Source organism: Bufo gargarizans, chromosome 4 (assembly GCF_014858855.1).
Source record: "Bufo gargarizans isolate SCDJY-AF-19 chromosome 4, ASM1485885v1, whole genome shotgun sequence".
NCBI classification, from domain to species: Eukaryota; Metazoa; Chordata; class Amphibia; order Anura; family Bufonidae; genus Bufo; species Bufo gargarizans.
In genome coordinates, this window is record NC_058083.1 from 294,039,510 (window position 1) to 294,064,379 (window position 24,870).

At 42.8% G+C, this 24,870-nt stretch overlaps 1 protein-coding gene across 1 annotated transcript in view; it reads left to right on the plus strand.

Annotated features, from left to right (window-relative positions):
- Positions 1 to 7,411: 7,411 nt before the first annotated feature.
- Positions 7,412 to 24,870, plus strand: part of LOC122933775 (protein ALP1-like) — a 104,973-nt gene continuing 87,514 nt past the window's right edge. Inside the window, exon 1 of the mRNA XM_044288783.1 lies at positions 7,412 to 8,253. The gene's annotated coding sequence lies outside the window, so the exon portion shown is untranslated. The remainder of the gene's footprint in view (positions 8,254 to 24,870) is intronic.

Sequence of the window (24,870 nt, forward strand, 5' to 3'; positions counted from 1 at the left end):
GAGCCACCTGGCTGCCACCTCTTGTGATAGTCTCGGTGTAGATGTCAGCTGACCTACTGGTGGTTAGAGACACCAACGCAAAGCACCGAGGGGTCAGGCAACAAACTTAGGAGACAGACCGAGGTTGGGGCTGGCAGCATGCAAACAAATCAAAGAAACAAATCCAAGGTCAGGGCAAGTAGCAATGGAGCATTACAGAAAACAAGAATCGTTTGTCAGGCAGGAGTTTGGTACACGGACAGTCAGACAGAAAATGGCACCTTCGGTGGTAAACTAGAGACTAGAAACTAAAGCTCTGGCACCCTCTCGCTGGGGAGGGTGCCTTAAGTACACTTGGACAACCAGGAAGGGGAGGGATTTGTACGTGGGCTGGCCCTTTAAAGGGATTCTGTCACCTCTCATAACACAAATTCAGATTTTAAACCAGTCATGCTCCACAGATTACCTTGAATCAGCTTTGCTGTTCTATACTGTAATCCGTCCAGTAGTTTTGCTGAAAAACTACTTTTATAATTATGCTTATTAATCCTGAAGGTGCCCAGAGGGGCGTTATGTTCCACTTTGTGTGCCCAGTAACGCCCCCCTGCAGTGCCCAAAACGCCTTCCTCCTGAATCCCTAACCGCCCACAGCCTCTCATCCCTCTCCTCCCCCTCCCTCACGGCCGAGCGAAGTCTCGCACAGACGCAGTACCCACTGAGGGCTGCGCCAGTGCGATTTGCTGGAGACTGAGGGAAGAGCGAGCATCGGACGTCACTGGGCTCGGCGCATGCCCAGTGACGACACAAAGTGGAACATAACGCCCCTCTGGGCACCTTCAGGATTAATTAGCATAATTATAAAAGTCATTTTTCAGCAAAACTACTGGAAGGATTACAGTACAGAACAGCAAAGCCGATTCAAGGTAATCTGTGGAGCATGACCGGTTTAAAATCTGAATTTGTGTTATGAGAGGTGACAGAATCCCTTTAACAGGCCGAAAGTGCGCACATATGTGCCCAATGGAGCAGGCCTGGGGTCTTCGGACCAGACACACAAGCTGTAGACTGCAGAAGATGATGGTGGCCGGAACCACAGCAGGAACGTGAGTAGTATAGTGCCTGCGGCAATGGGAAGGAGTAAGGCAGTGGCAGGTACAGTGCAACATACATGTTCTAATTCCTCATTGTCTCCATTTGGCTCAGACCACAAGAAAGGCTTCTTTCAAGCTATGTTTCATCTCTGCAGAGTTTGCCACACCATCCTTTCCACTGTCTCAACACAAACGCCCTATTCTGGTGCCCCAACAGCGTCATTATGCTGCCACCCACCACCAATACTATGCCTTCTGTGCAGATTATTATATAAAAGTTAAAAAATCTTGATTTATACAATTTGGCCAATACTGATGACACACTCCCTTTAAAGACAACGCACTCCTAGATAACCCCCTGCTTTCATATTTACAGCTAAGCATGAATTAATCAGAGGTAGTTGATGCTTTCCATTTTATGCTGCTTGTACGCATAATTCTGACAGAATATCACTATTTATGACATATTTAGATTGTGTTTATTAGTTATCGATTAACATGTACTGTATAAATGGCGCATATATGCAGGGAAGAACACAACTTGGTTGCTGCATTCCCACGAAATACAGATCTTTAGTGCCACCCGGTGGGCATTTTGAAGTTTATGTTTTATGATAGATTCATAGATTCCTGAAATGTCAGTGTAGTTAGTAGCTGTCCAATCCGCGAATATCATGTTATACGGCAGGAGGAGCTGAGCAGATTGATATAAAGTTTTGTTTAGTTTTATTATTCAAGTAGGCATGAAACATATATTTTGTGAAATCTGTAGATGATCCAAGAGGACGACTTATTTGCTAATGCTGTTTGTGTATATATTAATTCTGTTTACAAAAAGATGTATGGAAACACTTCTGTTTCCGGTCATTCATATCAATGAGATTTTTAAATGCTATCAGTTGTATCATTATATAAAAAATATAATAAAATAATCTCAAGTTCTATATATTGTTATGATTGTAATCAATGGAGCAAACTACAAATGCCAAATTATATCACAGTGGTTTTTGCTGTATAATAATTTTGGCACATTTTTAGACACTTTAGTCTAAGGCTACATTCACACGTCAGTATTTTTCTATATCCCGAATTCCGGTCAGTTTTTTGCGGATCCGTTGTTCCTGAAAATGTTTCCGTATGTCATTCGTTTTTTGCGGATCCGCAAAAAACGGAAACATGTATAAATTTCACAAAGCAAATAAAGTTGTTTGGATTTCTTTGGAAAAAAAATTGAAAAAAAAAAAGTTAATAAGTGATTTCTGTGGCCAGGATTTAATTTCCAGGAATGGATTCCGCATAAAACGGATGACATACGTAATGACATACGAATGTCTTCCGTTTTTTGCGAACCATTGACTTTGTATTGTACCAGGATCCGATTTTTGCGGAAAAGAATAGGACAAGTTTTATATTTAATCGGACATGCGGAACGGAACAACGGAAACGGACAGCACACATTGTGTTGTCCAATTTTTTCCAGGACCCATTGAAAATGAATGGGTCCAGATCTGGTCCTGATCTGTTCCACAAAAAACGGAACAGATCAGGAAAGAAAAAACGGACGTGTGAATGGACCCTAACTTTATATCACCTCTTGCTTGGCCTACTTTAGACCAATTTTTTGCTACTAAATTATGGCGCAGTGTGGCACATTTTAAGCCAACTCACTTTACACCAAGCCACACCAATTTTTTTTGGAGTCATATCCCCTTGTGTAGCAAGGCGCAAAAGTGTCTGAAACATAATACATCTGGGGCATGGCGTTTATGGCCTTTTTTTAGTTTGATAATCTTTCAGGGTACTGTAGTCCCTCCATTCCAGTTATTACTTTAGTTTCCCTCCTGTGAACCCTCTCCAGCTCTGCTATGTCTGCCTTGTTTACAGGAGCCCAGAACTGTACACAGTACTCCATGTGTGGTCTGACTAGCGATTTGTAAAGTAGTAGGACTATGTTCTTATCACAGGCATCTATGTCCCTTCTGATGCAACCCATTATCTTATTGGCCTTGGCAGCAGCTGCCTGATACTGGTTTCTACAGCTTAGTTGGCTGTTCACTAAAATTTCTAAGTCCTTTTCCATGTCAGTCTTACCCAGTGTTTTACCATTTAGTATGTACAGGTGACTTGTATTATTCCTTCCCATGTGCATAACCTTACATTTGTCAGTGTTACCAAATGTTTTACCATTTAGTATGTACTGGTGACAATACTGACAGTGACCCAATCTGAGTGTGTACCGTTTTTCTATCACTGAGCCAGTTACTTACCCACATACAGACATTTTTTCCCAGTCTGAGCATTCTCATTTTATATACTAACCTTTTATGTGGTACAGAATCAAATGCTTTGGAGAAGTCAAAATATACAGAAACTAAATTAGTTTGACATGACCGATCCCTCATGAAGCCATGCTGATACAGTGTTATGTGCTTATTTTCATTGAGGTATCCAAGATAGCATCTCTTAGAAAACCTTCAAACAGTTTACCCACAACAGATGCACCATATTTGCTAAGCACCAATCCTGTGGAACGCTCCGTCAATATAGTCCTTACATTTTGAATAATCAAAGCATCGATTTCCCAGGATGCTCTGCTGTAATGTAATTTCCAAGTTCAGCAAGCACAGCACCGTACAAATTTATAGTGGCAGTGCTTGGTATCGCAGCTCAGCCCCATTCACTTCAAGGGACTGAGCTGCTTCTAGCCCATGGGACCAAAGATCGTAACATCACTCGGCCTAGGGATAGCTAAGAGAAGGCTGCGGTGCTACTGCGAGCTCCAGTGCCTTCTCAAACAGCTGATCAGCAGGGGTCCCGGGTGTCAGACCCCCACCATTCAGATACTGATGACTAGGGTGGCCAGACATCCGGTTTTAGGCTGGACAGTCCGGTTTTCAGGCTCCTGGTCCTCCGTCCGATGCAAGGCCTGGTCGGAAGGCCAGGCCTTTTTTTGTGGTTACACGGATGATGGCAGTTGGCACGGGTCAGGATGGCTTTACGTATCCCCATCACGGGGAGCAGGACCTGGAAGCATGTCCGGACCACACAGTGCGCAGTATGACGTGACATTACAACGTCATCAGTGCTTCTGCGTGCATGGCACGTCTGATATGTACCTTTAGTTCAGACGGGAGCGGCTGCGGAGCGCGGGTGCCACTCTGATCAATGCTCACTGGCACTGCCTGCCATCCACGATTCCACGCTGGTCCAGACCGTCCAGTGCTTGAAGAGCCAGCAGAATCAGCACTCAGCCCACTAGGCACAAGGTTAGCACAGATCCCACTGCCCCAGGTACTCACAGGACTATATATTCGAGTATAAATTATATATGGACTAAGCTGGAATAATCTGGGCATCATCTGGATATCATTATAAATGTACAGCTAGTATAAATTATAAATCTTTAATGGACCATGCTGGTATAACCTGGGCATCTCCTGTATATAATTATATATGTACAGCTTGTATAAGTTATACATCTTCTTGCATATAGTAATATGGATCATGCTGGTATAACCTGGGAATCTAGTATGTAGTATTTAACTATTGTGCACCACTATCCCCGGTACGATATCCTCCTTTTCGGGGTGTGATGTCCTCCTTTTTGGGGCTCTGCAAGTGGCCACCCTACTGATGACCTATCCAGAGGATGGTCAATATGTCTTGGAAAACCATTTTAATTTCCCAGTTTACAGATCAAGGATAAAACTATTATTTCTTGTTGATTGTAATTAAAGGGGTATCCCGAGATTTTCTTACTGATGACCTCAGGATAAGTCATCAGTATCAGATTGGTGGGGGTCCGACACACTGGGCCGCCGCTGATCAGCTGTTCGAGAAGGCACTGGAGCTCGCAGTACTGCTCTCAGCTCTCCCTAGGCCATTGACGTCAAGTTGAAGTGAATTCAAGTAAATGGGGCTGAACTTCAGTACCAAGCACAGCCGCTATACAATGTACGGTGCTGTGCTTGGTGAGCTGTGAGAAGAGTTCACATTTACATTATTCTTATATTCTGATCCATCTGAGGAACAGAAAAAGGGGAAAGATGTTTCTGTTTTAATCCCAATTAGTTTAAAGTAATGCTTTTTAGATTAAATTATGCTCAGTTAAGCCTCATTCACACGTCTGTGTCCGTGTTCAAATCCGCGAGCAGGTCGTCAGTGATGCATCCGTGTCGAGTCTGTGTGTCCGTTTTTTTGCTGTCTGTGTTGCATTCGTGTTTCACTGATACTGAACAGCTGAAAAATAATTTTCAAGGTTTTCAAGGACCCATAGACTATAATGGACGTGATGGATCCGTGAACACGGACAAAATAGAGCATACATTCGTGCTAAAAACACTGACCCATGGACCGTGCTAAAACAGCACACGTCCGTAAAACACTGACGTGTGAATGAGGCTTTAGTGTGTGCACCTTTCCGCTATTTTGGCGGAACAAAAAATTCCTGTTTATTTTACTTTTTTTGCTACCAAAAATAATGGATACATGACAAAATTGAGATTTTTATCTTATAACATTTTTTATTAAGATTTTATAGAAATTAGAATGTAATTTAAAAAAAATACTCCAAAGAAAAGTGTCACAATACACATGGTACAATTAAAAGAAAAGACAAATGGATGATTCCAATCATACAAATAACCATAGGCACACTAAATACCCAATGTAAAAGACATGTCCGATAGTGAGTGTGTGTGCGGGTTTGCGCATCGCCTCCTAGAGGGAGACATATACAGTGCTGCCCATAATTATTCATACCCCTGGCAAATTTTGACTTAGTTACTTTTATTCAACCAGCAAGTAATTTTTTAACGGGAAATGACAGAGGTGTCTCCCAAAATATAATAAGACGATGTACAAGAGGCATTATTGTGGGAAAAAAATATTTCTCAGCTTTTATTTACATTTGAGCAAAAAGTGTCCATTCCAAAATTATTCATACCCTTCTCAATAATCAATATAAAAGCCTTTATTGGCTATTACAGCAATCAAACGCTTCCTATAATTGCAGACCAGCTTTTTGCATGTCTTCACAGGTATTTTTGCCCATTCATCTTTAGCAATGAGCTCCAAATCTTTCAGGTTGGAGGGTCTTCTTGCCATCACCCTGATCTTTAGCTCCCTCCACAGATTCTCAATTGGATTCAAGTCTGGGCTCTGGCTGGGCCACTCCAAAACATTAATGTTGTTGTCTGCTAACCATTTCTTCACCACTTTTGCTGTGTGTTTTGGGTCATTGTCATGCTGAAATGTCCACTGGTGCCCAAGGCCAAGTTTCTCTGCAGACTGCCTGATGTTGTCGTTGAGAATCCTCATGTATTGCTCTTTTTTCATGGTGCAGTTTGCTGTGATTAGCTTCCCTGGTCCATTGGCTGAAAAACATTCCCAAAGCATTAGGTTCCCACCACCATGTTTGACAGTGGGGATGGTGTTCTTTGGGTGGAAGGCTTCTCCTTTTTTACGCCAAATGAAGGAAACATCATTGTGACCAAACTATCACATTTTTGTTTCATCTGACCATAACACAGAAGACCAGAAGTCGTCTTCTTTGTCCAGATGAGCTTTTGCAAAGGCCAAGCGAGCTTTCGTGTGCCTTATCTGGAGAAGTCTGAATTGGTCTGCATTGTGCAGTGTCCGTTGGATTGTCTGCCTTGAGACACCAGCAGAGCCCAGATTCACCAGGATAGCCTTAGTGGTGATCCTTGGATTCTTTTTCACCTCTCTAACTATCCTCCTGGCCAGCACAGGTGTCACTTTTGGCTTCTGACCACATCCTCTGATATTTTCCACAGTTGCTTAAATGTAAATAAAAGCTGAGAAATGTTTTTTTTTTTCCCACAATAATGCCTCTTGTACATCATCTTATTATCTTTTTGGAGACACCTATGTCACTTCCCGTCAAGAAAATTACTTAATGGTTGAATAAAAGTAACTGAGTCAAAATTGAATAATTATGTGCAGCACTGTATGTTGGCTATTCTCAATGTTACACCAGTACGAGGGTTAGACCGCAGAGTGCACATGTCTTTGTTTTTGTCATATTATTTTTCTGTGGATGATGGAAAGAATCAGAAAGTGTTCTGTTTGTATCTGTCATTCAATCTGTTTAATGGATCCTGTTTTCTGATGGAAGAGAATAAAGGGTTTTTCCAAGATTTTTACACTGATCAGTGAGGGTCAGACGCCCGGGACCCCCGCTGATCAGCTGTTTGAGAAGGCACTGGAGCTCTTCTCTCTGCTTTTCCTAGGCTAAGTGATCACACATTCATGTGTCACGTGGCCTAAGAGCAGTTCAGCCCCATAGAAGTGAATGGAGCTGAGCGCAGTATCATGCACAGCCGCTATACAATGTACGGTGCTGTGCTTCTTGAGCTTCGAGAAAGCAGCGGCACTCATGGGAGGACCAGTGCCTTCTCAAAACATCTGATCGGAGGGCGTGTCAGATCCCCAGCGATCAGATACATCATCAGTATAAAAATCTGGGAAAACCCTTTTAAGGAAAAAGTCAACGCAGATGTGAACAAGCCCATACATATTTATGCCTAAGAGTAAGGCCACTTCCTGTCCTGATGGAAACATCCATAACATGTTCAAAATGAACAATCGTTGGTCCGGTGATATGTGTAAAATGGACCTACAGATTCCAAAAGTAAGTAAAAAAAAAAACTTTAAAAAAAACAACTAATTTGTCAATCCAAAATGTACTCATACCAGACAGGTCAAGACGATTTTCCTACTAGATATTGTATATTTCTTGTTTCTTTGTAATGAATAGACAGTAAATGCATAATTTTATTAGTGCTTTATAAAAAAATATATATATTTAAAATGAACATCTATAAACACATTCTGGGCAAAAAAAACACCTAGATTGTTAATCCAATCATTTAATTTATACAGTACCCTAAACTACTGTATTAAGACTATTGGTCATTTGGCATTGATTTGTTTGATTACAATCCAGCACAAGTTGTGACACTTCCTAAATCTCTGGAGCCATTTCACTACTGTTGGATTACTACGAAAGAAACTAAAAGAGTAGCAAAATAGAATTATGCTGGATTTGCACAAAAAATGTAATCTGCCGAGTTGATGAGGAAATCCTACCGTGACAGCTGCTTGAACTGGACTGTAAGTCTGTGAAATTGGTGACCGCTATGGCTGCAGGGGATGGATTTATGTAAGTACCAGCAATCTCTTGCTTTCAGGGCTCCCAGAGCTGTTCACATAGCACATATAGCTGGTGTTGTAGGACTGGAATGTGCCAGGACCTAGCTTCAGTGCTCAGATGTCATGTCATTGATGTTTTCTATAATCTTAGAGTTCCTGCCTTGTGAAAACCTGAAAAGAAGAGTGGCATCTTATTAGATGAACCCATTATAGCTGGGTGGTATCAGTACAATCAATAATTGAATGCGCATGGATTTGGAATGTGGCTACATTCCACAGGAGGCCCCTAAATATTCCCAGGCTGTAACAATCCGACATCCAGGCAATGGAAAGAAATGCTAACTGTATATTTCCCAATTCATTCCTTTGAAAGCAGAATCGTATATATGTAGAAAAATGTAATGTCAATGATAACGGGATGCAACAAGTAAATCTGCAGCAGGTTTAATTTAATGGAAAGTTTACACTACTGAAGTATATTAAACAAATTCTGTAAAGTCATTTAGCAAGCAGGTCGTAAAGTTAAGCAAGCGTGCCTAGTAATGCTCTGGTTTTGACTTGGCCTACAGGCAGAGAACTTTGTAAAAAAATAATAATATTCAGAAGCAACTTTTTATTGAAGCATCCATTTTTGCAGAAGCAGCCATTTATATTCATCCATTTTTGCAGATTAAGGTTCAAAAAGTGATGTTTACTGCTCAAGGCTGGGTTTCCATGCAGCAGCCATGGGGCAATAGCGTGCAGATTTGCCACAGTTCCTTGGCAAGTACAGATGAAGTTCATAAAAAAAAAACATGACTAAGCCACAAACATGAATTTTTTTGAGATCATGTTTTGATAATTTCAATGTGCCAGTGTCTATTTTCAGAATATACATGGGTGCGATTTTTTGCATTTTTTCATGTGTATTTGTGTATGTCTACAGTGTGAAAATTGTCCCTAAATGCAGTTTCGCTGCAATCTTCCCTGCAATTAGATGTCTACAAAGCTAACTATACTTAGCGGCCCACCTATGCCGTTTACCAGCCTGGTCCAAACTGTTTGTATATGGTAAATTGTTAGAGTTGGAAAAGCTTGGGATTGCTCCAATTGGCTTTTATGGTCTACTTCAAATATCTATATATGGTAAATGTCAAGTTACTAGGCCCTATGCAGTTTATTATTGATATTTGGCATGTTTGCTCAGGGAAATTTCAACGTGTTGCCCTATGACCTTTTTTTGTAATCCAAGGTTTCCCATTGAGTTGACTGGGCCGGCCTCAATGCCATGGTTCGAGAAACAGTTGTTTAGATTTGAGGATTTTGTGGCTAAAAGGACACTGCAAATATCACCATGGGTGTCCTTGCAGTCTACTTTTAATTAGCTTGTGAGATGTCAGTAACCTTACCTACAGATTAAGCATTTCATTTTTTTTTTGCCCAATAAAAGTACTTCCAAGAGGGGTCTCACTTCGGCTGTATATAACATTCAGACCAGCCTATTACACCCTTGTATATGAACAGGGGGAGTCCTTTCTTGGTCGGCCACAATCTTCAGGTACAAGGAAGCTTATTAGGTAAAAGGCAACTAAAAGCTCTTTTTGTGCTGTCTATATAGAAAACCAGCTCTTAATGTTTTGGCACCATAGGTTAAATCCAGAAATTCTAGACTTATTCTGGAGGTATAAGGGACACTACTTCATCCACTTTAGACTTGCGTATTCAGGTGTTCTGGTCAGACAACACTTTTTTTCTTTCCTTTTTTGAATGTTCTTCCTTTGGGCCCTAAAATGGCTAAGTTGCTCTTATGTCTGATTACTAAACATTGGAAACAACAGTCTCCTCCTTCCTCCATGGAGCTATATGTTTAGGTTTAGGAATATGGAGTACCTAACAGGTATGCCGAGCAACAAATTCTAGTTCGATTGTGTCTGGTTTATTTTGGAACGCTTTTCGGATTCAGCAGGGTTCTTACAGTATATTATGAGAACGTCACCATAAGATTTTATTCTTCCCAATTTACCTGCTGTGTCCCCTTTCCCCTGTCTTAGTCTTTTCCATATTTTGGATGTATTCTTTCTTCTTATTTTGATTTGATCATAATTAGATACAACTTGACTATTGGGTACAGTATAGCTGTGTATGTTACAGTATGACTATATACATGTGACTATAAATATCATTTACAACTCTTCATTGCTGTACTGCTTGCTGACATTGCATTTCTTATATGATTGATAAAAACTGTTAACAATGACATTTCCACCTTTAGTTAACCTGTAATTTCTGCTGCCCTAGCAGGATATGGCAGAGGGATAGAAGCTGAGATCTGTTATATATAGGCTTATATGATTTGGGGCAGATTTTCTCAGTAAGGCCCATCCAGTCACATTTGAATTTCGGTGGCCCGATCTGGTTGAGGATCAGGCTACCGGAGTTCGCCTGCTGGATACGACCATGTGCCACCGGATCCCCTATAACTATAAAGGGATCCGGCGGTGATCCAGCTGCTTTTCCTGCACAAAAGTCCGGTTCTGCCTGGACAAATACCACCGCGTGCAGCAGTTTTTGTCCGGCCGACATCCGGCATTTATGCCAGCACAGCCCTTCGGATCAGGCTACCACATTCACAGCTCTACTGTTAACGCCGTCCATGTCCTAATTTACAGCCCTTCTTATACACACTGATAAAGGGAAAGCGGTCAATCATCCTGTGTGGGCTGAATAATCAGGACTCTCAATGTCTCTACTGGGAGTCATGTCTCCCCATGGAATATCACTGATTTCAGCAGCACTGGTTTGCCATCTAAGGCTACTTTCACACTCGCGTTTGGTGCAGATCCGTCATGGATCTGCACAGACGGACACGCACCGATAATACAACCACATGCATCAGTTCAGAACGGATCCGTTTGTATTATCTTTAACATTTCCAAAACAGATCAGTCTTGAACACTATTAAAAGTCAATGGGGGTGTGGATCCGTTTTGCATTGTGTCAGTGAAAACGGATCGGTCCTCATTGACTTACATTGTGTGTCAGGACGGATCCGTTTGCCTCCGCATCGTAAGGCGGACACCAAAACGCTACAAGCAGCGTTTTGGTGTCCGCCTCCAGATCGGAATGGAGCCAAACTGATGCATTCTGAGCGGATCCTTATCCGTTCAGAATGCATTAGGGCAAAACTGATCCGTTTTGGACCGATTGTGAGATCCCTGAAACGGATCTCACAAACGGAAACCAAAATGCCAGTGTGAAAGTAGCCTATTGTGTACTAGGGCCTGATGAATATTAACTGCCGATCCTTTTGTTCTCAGGGAGATACGTTGCGGCCAGTAGAGTCTGGTTTTCCTCACTCTCTCGCCTCCAGCCACATGCTGAGCAGACATAAGACTGAGGGTGGGGAAGGGGGGGGGGGGGGTTTGTCCTACAGCTCTCTAATGTGTATGTCTGGTCTTACTCTACTCTTTACTCAGAAAGCCCTCTCCAAAATCATATACATCTCTATATCACACAGCTCAGCTTCTTTCCCTTTATCAAATCCCTCACAGAAGGGCCAGCAGAAATCACATGACAGGTTCACTTTAAGCATAAAATATTGAGGCGCTGCATTGGGATTACCCATAAAGCACAGCACCTCCAGCATTCTCTCACTTACGAGAAGTATGGAAAAATTAGTTCCACTATCCGGATTTTATGGAACACTTGCTTGTATATAAAGTGCACAATTGTTGCTATGTACTTAGTTAACACACAGAATGGAACAATGTGTATCTGTACATGAATGGGATTCTATGTAGAGTAGTGTCAGAATCAATTAAAAGAACAGGATGGGGCTGAGTAACAGAGTAGCAAAGAAAATGGGTGCATAGCTGCATGAATAAGTGTAACTTCCTCCCGCTCTGACAAGGGCGCACTGTAAATTGCTGTGAACCATTTAGAATATTTAAGCCATGTACTGAAAAAGGTCACTTCCTTTGTTCCACTAGATGGACTTTTTGTTTGTGACCCTAATACTTGTCTGTTGCATACCAGTCTTCAGCCTCACATGAATACATTTATTATGTGTGCCATTTATTAATACATGGAAGAGAGAACGCGGCCATTAGTCAGACTGTATGTGCATTGTAAATTGTGACCTGCTTTAGGAGGTCACATTTCAGGGGCTGAAAAACATGCTATAACTTTCTCAAACTGAAGCCTAATTTGATGTGAAGGGTCTTATCTAAGCAATCAGTGCGAGAAGCACACACAGCATACACATTACAGAGAAGAGGCTTAGTATCTTGCAACCGAGTCGGAGAACATTTTTTAGCTCATTCTGGGAAGTCATTAGAAACTTCACAAGGAGAATGGAGTAATGAAAGACAACGTACATATTGATGGGCCTAGTGAAATAGATGAGCTGATAATTGGGTTGATCCAACAACTAACCAGCTGTCAAGTGCCAAAAGGGAAAAACGAGCTCCTGGTTGTAAAAAAAAAAAAAAATATCAATGCAGCCAGCTAATTATACTGGGGTGTTTACGCGAGGTCTCCACTACATTCATCACACTTTGGAATTGCAGTAGGTTGTAGGGTTTTAGTCTAGGGCTACTCAGCAACTCCAATCAAGTAATGATTGTGACCATGGTTGTGTTGCGACGACATATCAAAGTCCTGTCCTGCTGGATTTCTGGCCGCGTGCAACTTTGCCTGCGTAGACTTTAAAAAAGTTGCCCAGGATTTTAATAATACAAATAAAAAGTTTATTTAATACGTTGCCTCAATGTTTGAACGCCGCAGGTCCCAAATGTGAAGTGGGCTCCGTTTACAATCAGTCAAATGCGTTTAAGTGGACCACGCGATTTCTGTTAGTAACTTAAGTTCAAACCTTCCAATTTTTGGCATATGGGTAAAACATCAGATTCCACAAAGATCTTCCTCTCACAGAGAGCCCTGTGGAGTATCAAAGACCGCACCAATAGTGAAGTCCTGTAGACACTATTCACTTGTATTTGTTATACTCACAAGCGTCGGCACATCACACTCCTATAACCGACTCGTGTGTCTCTCCCGTGGTTAATTCTACAGAAGAGAAATTCACTCCAATAGTAAAGCACTGCAAACACTTTGCCTAAAATAAAATTAATTTATTATATTCACAAGCGTAGATAAATATATGCACATAAAATGGGTAAAAAAAAAAAAAAGCCTTGTGCTCATGCCCGACCCGGGTTTCGCTCCAATGCTTCATCAGGGGTGTGTACCTCAATCATTAGGAAAGATCTTTAAATATCCTCCCATTCTCCCTCCCCCACTCTTACTTTTATCCCATAAAAAGTTATTTTAAACTTTAATCTATAATATAGACCTCCAATATATATAGAACTAATCTAAGTCCCCTCATATTAATGGTAGCTAGCCTACCATTCCTTCTACAAAAACTACACATGTATACATTTTTATTTACAGGAGATCCCATTTATAAACTCCCTTCCACACATCATCGACCTTCACGCATCCACGTGGTTCATACTGACCAATCCTCATAGAGCCTACCGTAAGATGCAGCCGTTTCCATTCATTCATTACTCATAACAGGGTACAGCGTAAAGAAAAGCGAGTTACCGTCAAATATATCTCTTAGGGTCCATTCACACATCCGTATATGTTTTGCGGATCCGCAAAACACGGACACCGGCAAAGGGCGTTCCGCATTTTGCGGACCTCACATCGCCGACATTCTCATAGAAAATGCCTTCGCTTGTCCGCAATTGCGGACAAGAATAGGACATGTTCTATTTTCTTGCGGATCCGGAAGTGCGGATGCAGACAGCACATTCCGGCCCCATTGAAAATGAATTGGTCTGCACCTGTTCCGCAAAATTGTGGAACAGATAACAGATGCGGACCCATTTTGAGGATGTGTGAATGGACCCTTACTATGTCAGGTACGGTTTCACATCACACTCCACATTCAATCCCTGTGGTTGGATCGTGTCCAACTCGTACATACATTTTACCTCTTGTCGATCAATCTTTGCAATAGTATCCCCCGCCCCCGCCAATTCCCCTTAACTAATTCCACCCCAGCTAACACAAGTACTCTCGGGTTTTTCTGGTGAGCGGTTTTAAAATGTAGAGAGACCCCATGTGTTTCCAAACCTTTTTTGATGTTCCTTATATGTCCTTGTATTCGTGCTTTAAAGGGTTTCTACCACCTCATTTGGACCTAATTAGCTGTCAGACACTAGCGATCTGCTAGTGTCTGCTCTACCTAACAGTGCTATTCTAAGACCTTTGTGTGCAGCCGTTACACAAAAAAAAAAACTTTTATTGCTATGCAAATGAGCCTCTAGGTGCTATGGGGGCGTCTTTTCAGCACCTAGAGGCTCCGTCTACTCACTATTTCTGCCGCCCACCGTGTCCCTCCAGCCCGCCCCGATCCTCTTGATTGACAGCCAACCTAGCCCCAGCTCAAGTTCCCGCGCCTGCGCTGTGCGCTTCTGTATTTCGCACAGTGACTGGCGGGCTGGAGGGACGCGGTGGGCGGCAGAAATAGTGAGTAGACCGAGCCTTTAGGTGCTGAAAAGACGCCCCCATAGCACCTAGAGGCTCATTTGCATAGCAATAAAAGTTGTTTTTTTAGTGTAACGGCTGCACACAAAGGTCTTAGAATAGCACTGTTAGGTATAGCAGACACTAGCAGATCGCTAGTGTCTGACAGCTAGTTAGGTCCAAATGAGGTGGTAGAAACCCTTTAAGCTTTCTCATTGTGCGGCCCACATACTGGAGGCCACACGGGCACTCCAGCATGTAGACAACCCCTGAACTTTCACATGTAATTTCTCCTTTAATTTTATAGTCCTTATTTCTTTTATTCAAATGAATCATAGACACCATTTTCAACCTCCCTTTCCTTTTCCTATATGGAAGGCAGAACCCACACCATACAAATTTATCTTGCTTTCGTTTTCCAGTATCTATGGGAATCGCACTACTCACTAAATGATTTCTAAGGTTTGGGGCTTCTAAAAATAATATCCGGGCGGTCAGGGATTTCTTTTCCCAGGACAGGATCATTTTTCAGTACCGTCCAATTTTTTGGGATGGCATTCTTTATAAGGCCAGCATGCGTGGTGTACTGCGTAAGAAACGCAAATCGGAAATCTTTATTATTTTACAATCCTTCCCTACCCGTCATTTTTCCTTTCTCCTCTATACTTCGACTACAAGTTGTTATTCTTCCCTCGAAGATCCTTTTTCTATGAACCTGTCCTGTATAATCTGGCTTTGTTCTCTATAGTCTGTCACGTCAGTAAAATTATGATAGATCCTTTTTATCTGTCCCTTAGGGATATTGTGAAGTATAACAAATACAAGTGCATGTGAATAGCGAGATAAGGTTGGGCGTCACTCAATATCGGGCATTAACCAGACAACACCATATAGTCTGAAAATATTATATTTGTATTAGACTTACAACATGTTGTATAAAACTTGCAATAAAATTACATAAAATACTCTATAATCACACATATAACCTCCTCTAAGACCGCTGGTTGGATCTCCAAAGCTCAAATATATTGATGTCCCCGATGGTTCAATTGGCCACCAGGGTGGAGCCAGGGAGGCAAAAAGTCAATATTGAATTGCAAAGAGTCACAAAGATACTTAGGCGTTAGTTGTAATAAAACGCAGGGTTACTTTACCACTCCTATAGACTGCTTGTCCTTTGAAATGCGATTGCTCTGTGAGCTGTAAAGACCTGTGGATCCGATCTCTTCTATTGGAAATCCCCGGTGTTTAGCAATATTCTTTATGCCTTTGGCCTTCCAGGAGCTGCTTGTGGCGTCCCACGTGGTGCTACTGGATAGGTCAGGTGACTTTCAATTCCAGGCGGGGTTTTCAAATCTGTTCGGCATCCGATCGTAAATGTAAATTTCTTCCTTATGTCGTCCCTCACTGTCTGGTTACCATACGCGTTTCGGGGAGGGGGCTGCTGTAACCCGAAACGCGTATAGTAAACAGACAGTGAGGGACGACATAAGGAAGAAATTTACATTTACGATCGGATGCCGAACAGATTTGAAAACCCCGCCTGGAATTGAAAGTCACCTGACCTATCCAGTAGCACCACGTGGGACGCCACAAGCAGCTCCTGGAAGGCCAAAGGCATAAAGAATATTGCTAAACACCGGGGATTTCCAATAGAAGAGATCGGATCCACAGGTCTTTACAGCTCACAGAGCAATCGCATTTCAAAGGACAAGCAGTCTATAGGAGTGGTAAAGTAACCCTGCGTTTTATTACAACTAACGCCTAAGTATCTTTGTGACTCTTTGCAATTCAATATTGACTTTTTGCCTCCCTGGCTCCACCCTGGTGGCCAATTGAACCATCGGGGACATCGATATATTTGAGCTTTGGAGATCCAACCAGCGGTCTTAGAGGGGGTTATATGTGTTATATGTGTGATTTTAGAGTATTTTATGTAATTTTATTGCAAGTTTTATACAACATGTTGTAAGTCTAATACAAATATAATATTTTCAGACTATATGGTGTTGTCTGGCTGATGCCCGATATTGAGTGACGCCCAACCTTATCTCACATTTTTGCAATTTACCAGCAACAGGGAGTGCTGTGCGGCAGTGCACCTATTCCATAGGTAAACAGTGAGTGAGCCGCCAAATTCTTTGCATGTGAATAGTGTCTACAGGACTTCACTATTGGTGCGGTCTTTGATACTCCACAGGGCTCTCTGTAAGAAGAAGATCTTTGTGGAATCTGATGTTTTACCCATATGCAAAAAATTGGATGGTTTGAACTTAAGAAGCTACCAACGGATTTTAACAATGATTGAAGTAAATAGACACCATACTGTAGTTACCAGCTCAGTCTCCTGCACAGTTGACGGAGTTGTCTAGTGATAACCAATAACGAACACACATATATGAATTACAAAATTTTATTAATATGTCACTTTAAAAGACACAATTACAATTAATGATGAGTATAATATAAAATGCAGTAATGTGGTGGCGCTACAGAACAGCGCCCCACCAAGGATATGCAAGGGATGTTGTATGTACCCACAACCCCTTGTCTACAATCAGCCCTCATGAACAAGAGAAATAATCTCAACAGCAGCTCAGAGGAGACAAAGGGTTAAGATCAGGATGCAAGTGCTGGTCGTTAGTAAAAGGATGCAAATCAGACAGTAGGAGCAGTATATGTGTCCCGCATCCACTGAGGATGTCATGATAGATGACCTGCATAAGCTACATATCACATCAACATAAACTGAACCGGCACATATACATAACACATAATAAGTACTGGGAAACAAACCTGCAATCCCTGGTGAGCGGACCCCTGACGCACGTTTCGCCAAGCTTTTTCAAAGGGGCGTGTCTATCCTGCCAATTACTCAGCCTTAAATCCAGCCTCAGATGGAGAAGAGCCAATCCGCTGCCTCATTAGCTATTACAACTCAGCCCATTGTCCGCCTCCAGATGACAGATCGTGTCCTCACTTCCGCCCTCATCTTCCACTTTGTAAGCACACCGCACACCTAACTTCCGCCCACACCACAGCTAAATGGTCCGAGCGTTACATCACTTCCGCCTCTGACGTAAATGCAACAGCTCCTCCCTGATGAGTCCTGTCATACTCCGTCACACAAGACGGTGTTAGAAGGTGCTGGTAATAGATAGAAACATACTTCTGTCCACCCGCTCGGCAGCATTAATATCCATCCACTGGGATGAAGACAATTCCCCGGTACCCACTACCTCCAGATTGCCATAATGTCAATGGGGCCGATGGTTTCAGTATGAAAAGTGGGGGCAAAAAACCCAGGGGGCACAACCATCATTAAAAAGCCCTGATAGAAAAAGGGTTACCCTTTTTCTATCAGGGCTTTTTAATGATGGTTGTGCCCCCTGGGTTTTAGCCCTTTTTCCCCTTTTCCTCCTTTCCCCCTTTTTTATTGTACCCCTCGGCTTCCCCACCCCACTTCCCCCACTCCCTGCTTTGTGATGCATCATAACTGATGCCGTTGCCCCCACTTTTCATACTGAAACCATCGGCCCCATTGACATTATGGCAATCTGGAGGTAGTGGGTACCGGGGAATTGTCTTCATCCCAGTGGATGGATATTAATGCTGCCGAGCGGGTGGACAGAAGTATGTTTCTATCTATTACCAGCACCTTCTAACACCGTCTTGTGTGACGGAGTATGACAGGACTCATCAGGGAGGAGCTGTTGCATTTACGTCAGAGGCGGAAGTGATGTAACGCTCGGACCATTTAGCTGTGGTGTGGGCGGAAGTTAGGTGTGCGGTGTGCTTACAAAGTGGAAGATGAGGGCGGAAGTGAGGACACGATCTGTCATCTGGAGGCGGACAATGGGCTGAGTTGTAATAGCTAATGAGGCAGCGGATTGGCTCTTCTCCATCTGAGGCTGGATTTAAGGCTGAGTAATTGGCAGGATAGACACGCCCCTTTGAAAAAGCTTGGCGAAACGTGCGTCAGGGGTCCGCTCACCAGGGATTGCAGGTTTGTTTCCCAGTACTTATTATGTGTTATGTATATGTGCCGGTTCAGTTTATGTTGATGTGATATGTAGCTTATGCAGGTCATCTATCATGACATCCTCAGTGGATGCGGGACACATATACTGCTCCTACTGTCTGATTTGCATCCTTTTACTAACGACCAGCACTTGCATCCTGATCTTAACCCTTTGTCTCCTCTGAGCTGCTGTTGAGATTATTTCTCTTGTTCATGAGGGCTGATTGTAGACAAGGGGTTGTGGGTACATACAACATCCCTTGCATATCCTTGGTGGGGCGCTGTTCTGTAGCGCCACCACATTACTGCATTTTATATTATACTCATCATTAATTGTAATTGTGTCTTTTAAAGTGACATATTAATAAAATTTTGTAATTCATATATGTGTGTTCGTTATTGGTTATCATGAGTTTGACTCACATATGATCTCTCAATTTTTGAGGATTTGTTCGGTTATTATTTTTATTGGAGTTGTCTAGTGTAGACTCCAGAGCTACAGCAAAACAGCTGATAAGTGGAGGTATGGGGTATCCTACGCCTGCTGATCCGATATTGATGGTCTATCCTGACCATAAGCCATCGATATCAAAATCCTAAGCAACCCCTTCAAATGTATGTTGCATGACTGCGACATACTTGTGCATAGATTTCTGTATTGTCCAATAGGTGTTGGAGATTCAAAATTGCACACAATTCACATGCAGATTGCACCATAAGGCCCCATGCAATAGAGCTATATCAGGGTGTATAGGACTTTACACTCTCCCTGCTGCCCTATGCACACAGCAGCAGGGAGCTTACCATGGCAGCCAGGGCTTCAGTAGCGCCCTGGCTGCCATAGTAACCGATCGGAGCCACAGGATTACACTGTCGGGGCTCCGATTTGAACTGACACTGCACCACCAAAGAAAAGGAGGAGAGGGGACACTGTGGCCACTGCCACCAATGATTTTAACACTGGGGAGGTTGGGGGGGGGGGGGGCGCACCGCGCCACCAATGATTTAATACTGGGGAGGAGGGCACACTGCGACACCAATGATAATTAACGTTTAATACAGGAGGCTGGGTGCGGGCAGCAGAATCACATAGCCGTCACCTAGCCTCTGACAGGAAGCTGCGATCAGCGGCAGTTAACCCCGGGGGCTATGCGATTCTGCACCCAGCCTCCCTTATTAGTATTAAATGTTAACGTTCATTGCTGGCGCAGTGCGCCCTCCCCCCCCCCTCCGCTTCTCTCTCGTGATGGGAGGGAGAGACTCCTCCTACCCTGTGCTGCTGAGGGAACATGGTGCGCGCTGATAGCTCTATGATACAAGACTGTGCAGTAGCGCATCCTAGCATCAAAAAATGTCAAATCCCGGTATCGAGGTCGATACTGGACAAAAGTATTGAATGGGTATTGAAAATTCGATACCCTAAACCAGGCATGTCCAAACTGCGGCCCTCCAACTGTTGCAAAACTACAACTCCCAGCATGCCCTAATAGCTGTAAGCTATCCAGGCATGCTGGGAGTTGTAGTTTTGCAACAGCTGGAGGGCTGCAGTTTGGACATGCCTGCCCTAAACAACCCTAACCAGCACTACATGAGGCACTATTGTTACCTAGTGTCCTTCATTACGATTAGTTTCTTTCAATTTCTCTTTGTGTGAACATTTTGAAGGTTTCAGAAAACAACAGCATTGCCACAAGTATTATCTGAAGGTTCTTCTTTGCAGCTGGAGCTGGAAAACCAGTTTAATATGGGCAGGAATAAAGTATTCATTCTCGATCAATTCGTTGTATTTCTCTCCTTGTATAAACACAAAGAACTCATCAGGTCAATCGGTATAAAAAAATGCCAGTGGTAAATGGGAGATTAAGTTGAATGCTGGATTAGTATGTCTCAGTACGATCTGCTGCATAAGGAATCAGAGCTCAGAGCTATGCAGCTTAATACAGTTGCCACATTAAATCGCTCTTCCAAGACAGTCTGCAGAAAGAGGTCACTGGCAGCGGGCCATGGGGGAGGAGCGCCACAAACTAAACTTCAACTATCAGGATTCTAGTGTAGGAGGATTATTTCATCTACTTCACTTTACAATCACAGGGCTCAAGCAATATTTCAGAAGTGATACAAAAACTCAGACTGTCAGAGCCATGCAGAGTGCACAAAACAAAGTGAACAAAAAAAATGCCACACTAAGTGGACAGAAAAAACAGCTCCGTATGAAATCATACTGGACGTATGGAGGTCGGTAGGGCCCATATATGTTTCCTTGGGTGCCGTATTACTTCTCCATAAAACGCTGGCGGCTGTGCACAGTACACTATATTAGGGCTGAAACGATTGAATCAAGTAATTAGACGTTTGTGTCATGTGACCACGGAGCAGGAGTGAAGCACTTGCTCACCGCTTCGTGGTCCCCCGCCGGCTCGCACCGCGCTGCATTTTCATCCTGACACATCGTCAGAACATAGCGCACGTAAGCATGCACTATGACCTGGCGCTGTGTGACATCAGGACAACAGTGCAGCGCACAGAGAAGATAGACGAGCTGTGGAGCGGCACCCCTACAGGAGAGGTAAGTATTTTATTTCACTGCCGTTGGGGACATGGCTAGGAGGGTCAAGCTGGTGGCACTGGGGGGCAAGGTGGTGGCACTGGGAGAGAACCTGATGGCATTGGGGGAGAAACGGGAGCTGATGGCACTGGGGGGAGGCTGATGGAACTAGGGGTGAAAGCTGGTGGCACTAGGGCTCAGCTGATGGCACTAGGGAGGACCTGATGGCATGGGGGGGGGGGGGTTTATATAGAAAAACGTTCTTTAAATTAGTTTTTTGTTATTAGAGTACTCGATTAATCGTTGGATTAATCGATAGAATACTCAATTACAAAAATAGTCGATAGATGCAGCCCTACACTATATACACTAGCGTGCATGGGCTCTAAAGTAGAGTTTCAACAGGATAATGTATGGAAAAAAAAAATTAATCCTGTTTACGCAACCATTTACTTGATCCCACCAAACATCATTGGAAAAATACAATCTAAAGGAACAATTCCATTAACAAGCAATGTATTCATTATTAACCCTCCTGCTGTCTACGCTACTTTCACCATTGTCACAAAAACAAATAAAGCCCCAACTATAAAATAAAAGAAAGTGTATTATACCGCCATAGTCAATTTTTATTTTTTTAAGTTGACATCTGGCACATTTGGTTGACTTTGGCTAACTCTGCAAAGTGTAACTTTTTTTTAAATGCATAAAAATTCTAATCTGTGGCTAAAAGTCTGACCCAAGCAGAGCCCGAGACTAACAACTCCCCCTAAAAATAAAAGTTCAAAATGAAGAGAGTTCATAGAGTACATGAGACTTATGTCTACATGCAGGTATCATCACCAGAGCTGAAGAGATCAAAACACTCTGCAATCCAGATACCAGTAAACATTTGTGTTGACAAATGTTCGAATTGTGTACAGGGGATGATTACATCTGCAACTGCTCGTCTTCTCACTCCAAATATAACATAAAATCCCAGCCCCCTCCTTAAAGGGGTTGTCCAGCTTCAGTAAGAAACCACACAATACTGGGTAATAGACTGCAACAAAGAACTGAGTGGATCCAGCGCTGGTTCTCCTGACCTTGCTCTGTTTAGCCAGCTGCAACTGATATCATGTCAACACTTGACCACTGCAGCCAATCACTGGCCTCAGTAATGCACCAAAAGAGGAGAAACTGGACAAATTCTTTAATTTCTTTCAGTGACAACTATGAATGAGCGAATCGACTTCGGATGAAACATCCGAAGTTGATTCGCATAAAACTTCGTTCTAATACTGTATGGAGCAGGAGCTCTGTAAAGTATTTGAATGTATTGGTTCTGATGAGCCGAAGTTATTGCTTCGCGAAGTCTTAATTTCGGCTCATCGGAGCCAATACATTCAAATACTGTACGGAGCTCCTGCTCCATACAGTATTAGAACGAAGTTTTATGCGAATTGACTTTGGATGTTTCAACTGAAGTTGATTTGCTTATCCCTAGTGACAACCAGAGAACACATACCCTCCCTGATTGATAAAGCAGATAACACCACATGTATAAGTTCCTATATCTACCCCCACCTCTGGGGTAACTGTTCTGTGCGTTTGACTTCAAAGGGTCTCCAAATATTGCATCTTGAATATTGAGCTTGGTATCATTCGGAGGCTTACATTCTGAGTAGGGCTGCAGCTATCGACTATTTTTGTAATCAAGTATTCTATCGATTAATCCAGCGATTAATCGAGTACTCTAATAAAAAATAAAAAAATAATTCAAAAGAACCAGAGTCAGGTCACTTGATTCAATCGAGCAATCGTTTCAGCCCTAATTCTGAGCGCCACCACCACTCATTTGTAACCTATGGAGTAGCTTGATAAGAGGGCACTAAACTAAGGGCCAAAGTGTTGCAACCTATGTCAATTATCAATGGTGGCAGAAATTCCTTAAATTTATCAATAACTGCAGTGAACTGACGAATGCTGTTCCATCTTTGTAAATATATTTGGATTCTATGGCAGAAGGGATTTACTTAGGACATGTGCCAACAAACACTTGAGTGGATGAGACTGTGCCATTGTCCTTGTTGGACTGCATAGTATATTACATATATCCTTGGTAATGAAAGGGTTAAAGAAAGTTTGACGTCAAACCCTTCTTAAAGAGAACCTGTCACCATGAAATGTAATGCAATCTGCAGGCAGCATGCTATAGTGCAGGGACAAGCGGATTGATATATAGGTTTATACAAAAAGATTCAGTAAAACTTTATACATTTTATACAGTTAAAAGGAGTTATTCCACAAAAAATATTCTACAGTTTTCAAAGCGGCACTTGGATCTGAATACTTTTGCAATTGCACGTAATTAGAAATTTAGTATAGCCACTGAGTTATTCAATAAAATCTATCTGTATAGCTCCACCTGCTGTTTGTTCTTTTCCTTGTTTCTTTGGCTCACTGAGACTGAGCATGTGCGACCATTTTATCCTTGAACTGCCCCCGAGCTGTGATAGGGAGAGCATGGGCACGCCCCCCGAGCTGTGATGGGGAGAGCATGGGCACGCCCCCCGAGCTGTGATGGGGAGAGCATGGGCACGCCCCCCGAGCTGTGATGGGGAGAGCATGGGCACGCCCCCCGAGCTGTGATGGGGAGAGCATGGGCACGCCCCCCGAGCTGTGATGGGGAGAGCATGGGCACGCCCCCCGAGCTGTGATGGGGAGAGCATGGGCACGCCCCCCGAGCTGTGATGGGGAGAGCATGGGCACGCCCCCCGAGCTGTGATGGGGAGAGCATGGGCACGCCCCCCGAGCTGTGATGGGGAGAGCATGGGCACGCCCCTTGGCTGCTGCTGAAAGGACAGTCTACATGAGGTGCCAGTTTGATATAAATCTAGCAGCAATTACAATTACAGCAATGAATGGGGAGATATCTGGATCCATGTGAGGTACAGGGCTGGTTCTAGCTTTGTTAGAAAGAGATTATCGTGTACTATATGATGTTTTTACATCAATCATGGGATAACCCCTTTAAGCAAGTGTCATGAAACCAGAATCCAGTCCTAAATGCATCAGTGCTTTTTAAAGGGATAATAAAGCAATCTAGAATTGGTTTTGTTCTATGAACAAAAAATAATCCATGTCATGCACTGCCTGATCAGTATAAGTCAGTGGTGTGGTGCTGGGTTTTGTAGTTGGCGAGCGACAATGGTTTAAAGGATCACTAACTAAACCATTACCTTTAGGTCTGCGCGAAAATCAAATGCAAACCAGCAGTTGCTTCACATGCACTGGATCCAAATCCTAAATAATCACCCACATATTACCTGACATATTTGCTTTCGATATCCCTTTCTGCATACTTAACACTTCTCATTTTTGGGGTCATACATCATGCACGGTATTCATGTAAACAAATAAAATATTGCAATAGTTCCATAAAATTATTCTCCACCACCCCAACAATTTGGGGAACTAGAATATCACCACTGATAACCCTTGTGTGACCCCAGCTTATGGTCACTCTGCTGAAGGTGTTAAAATATGCTTTATACGTTTCT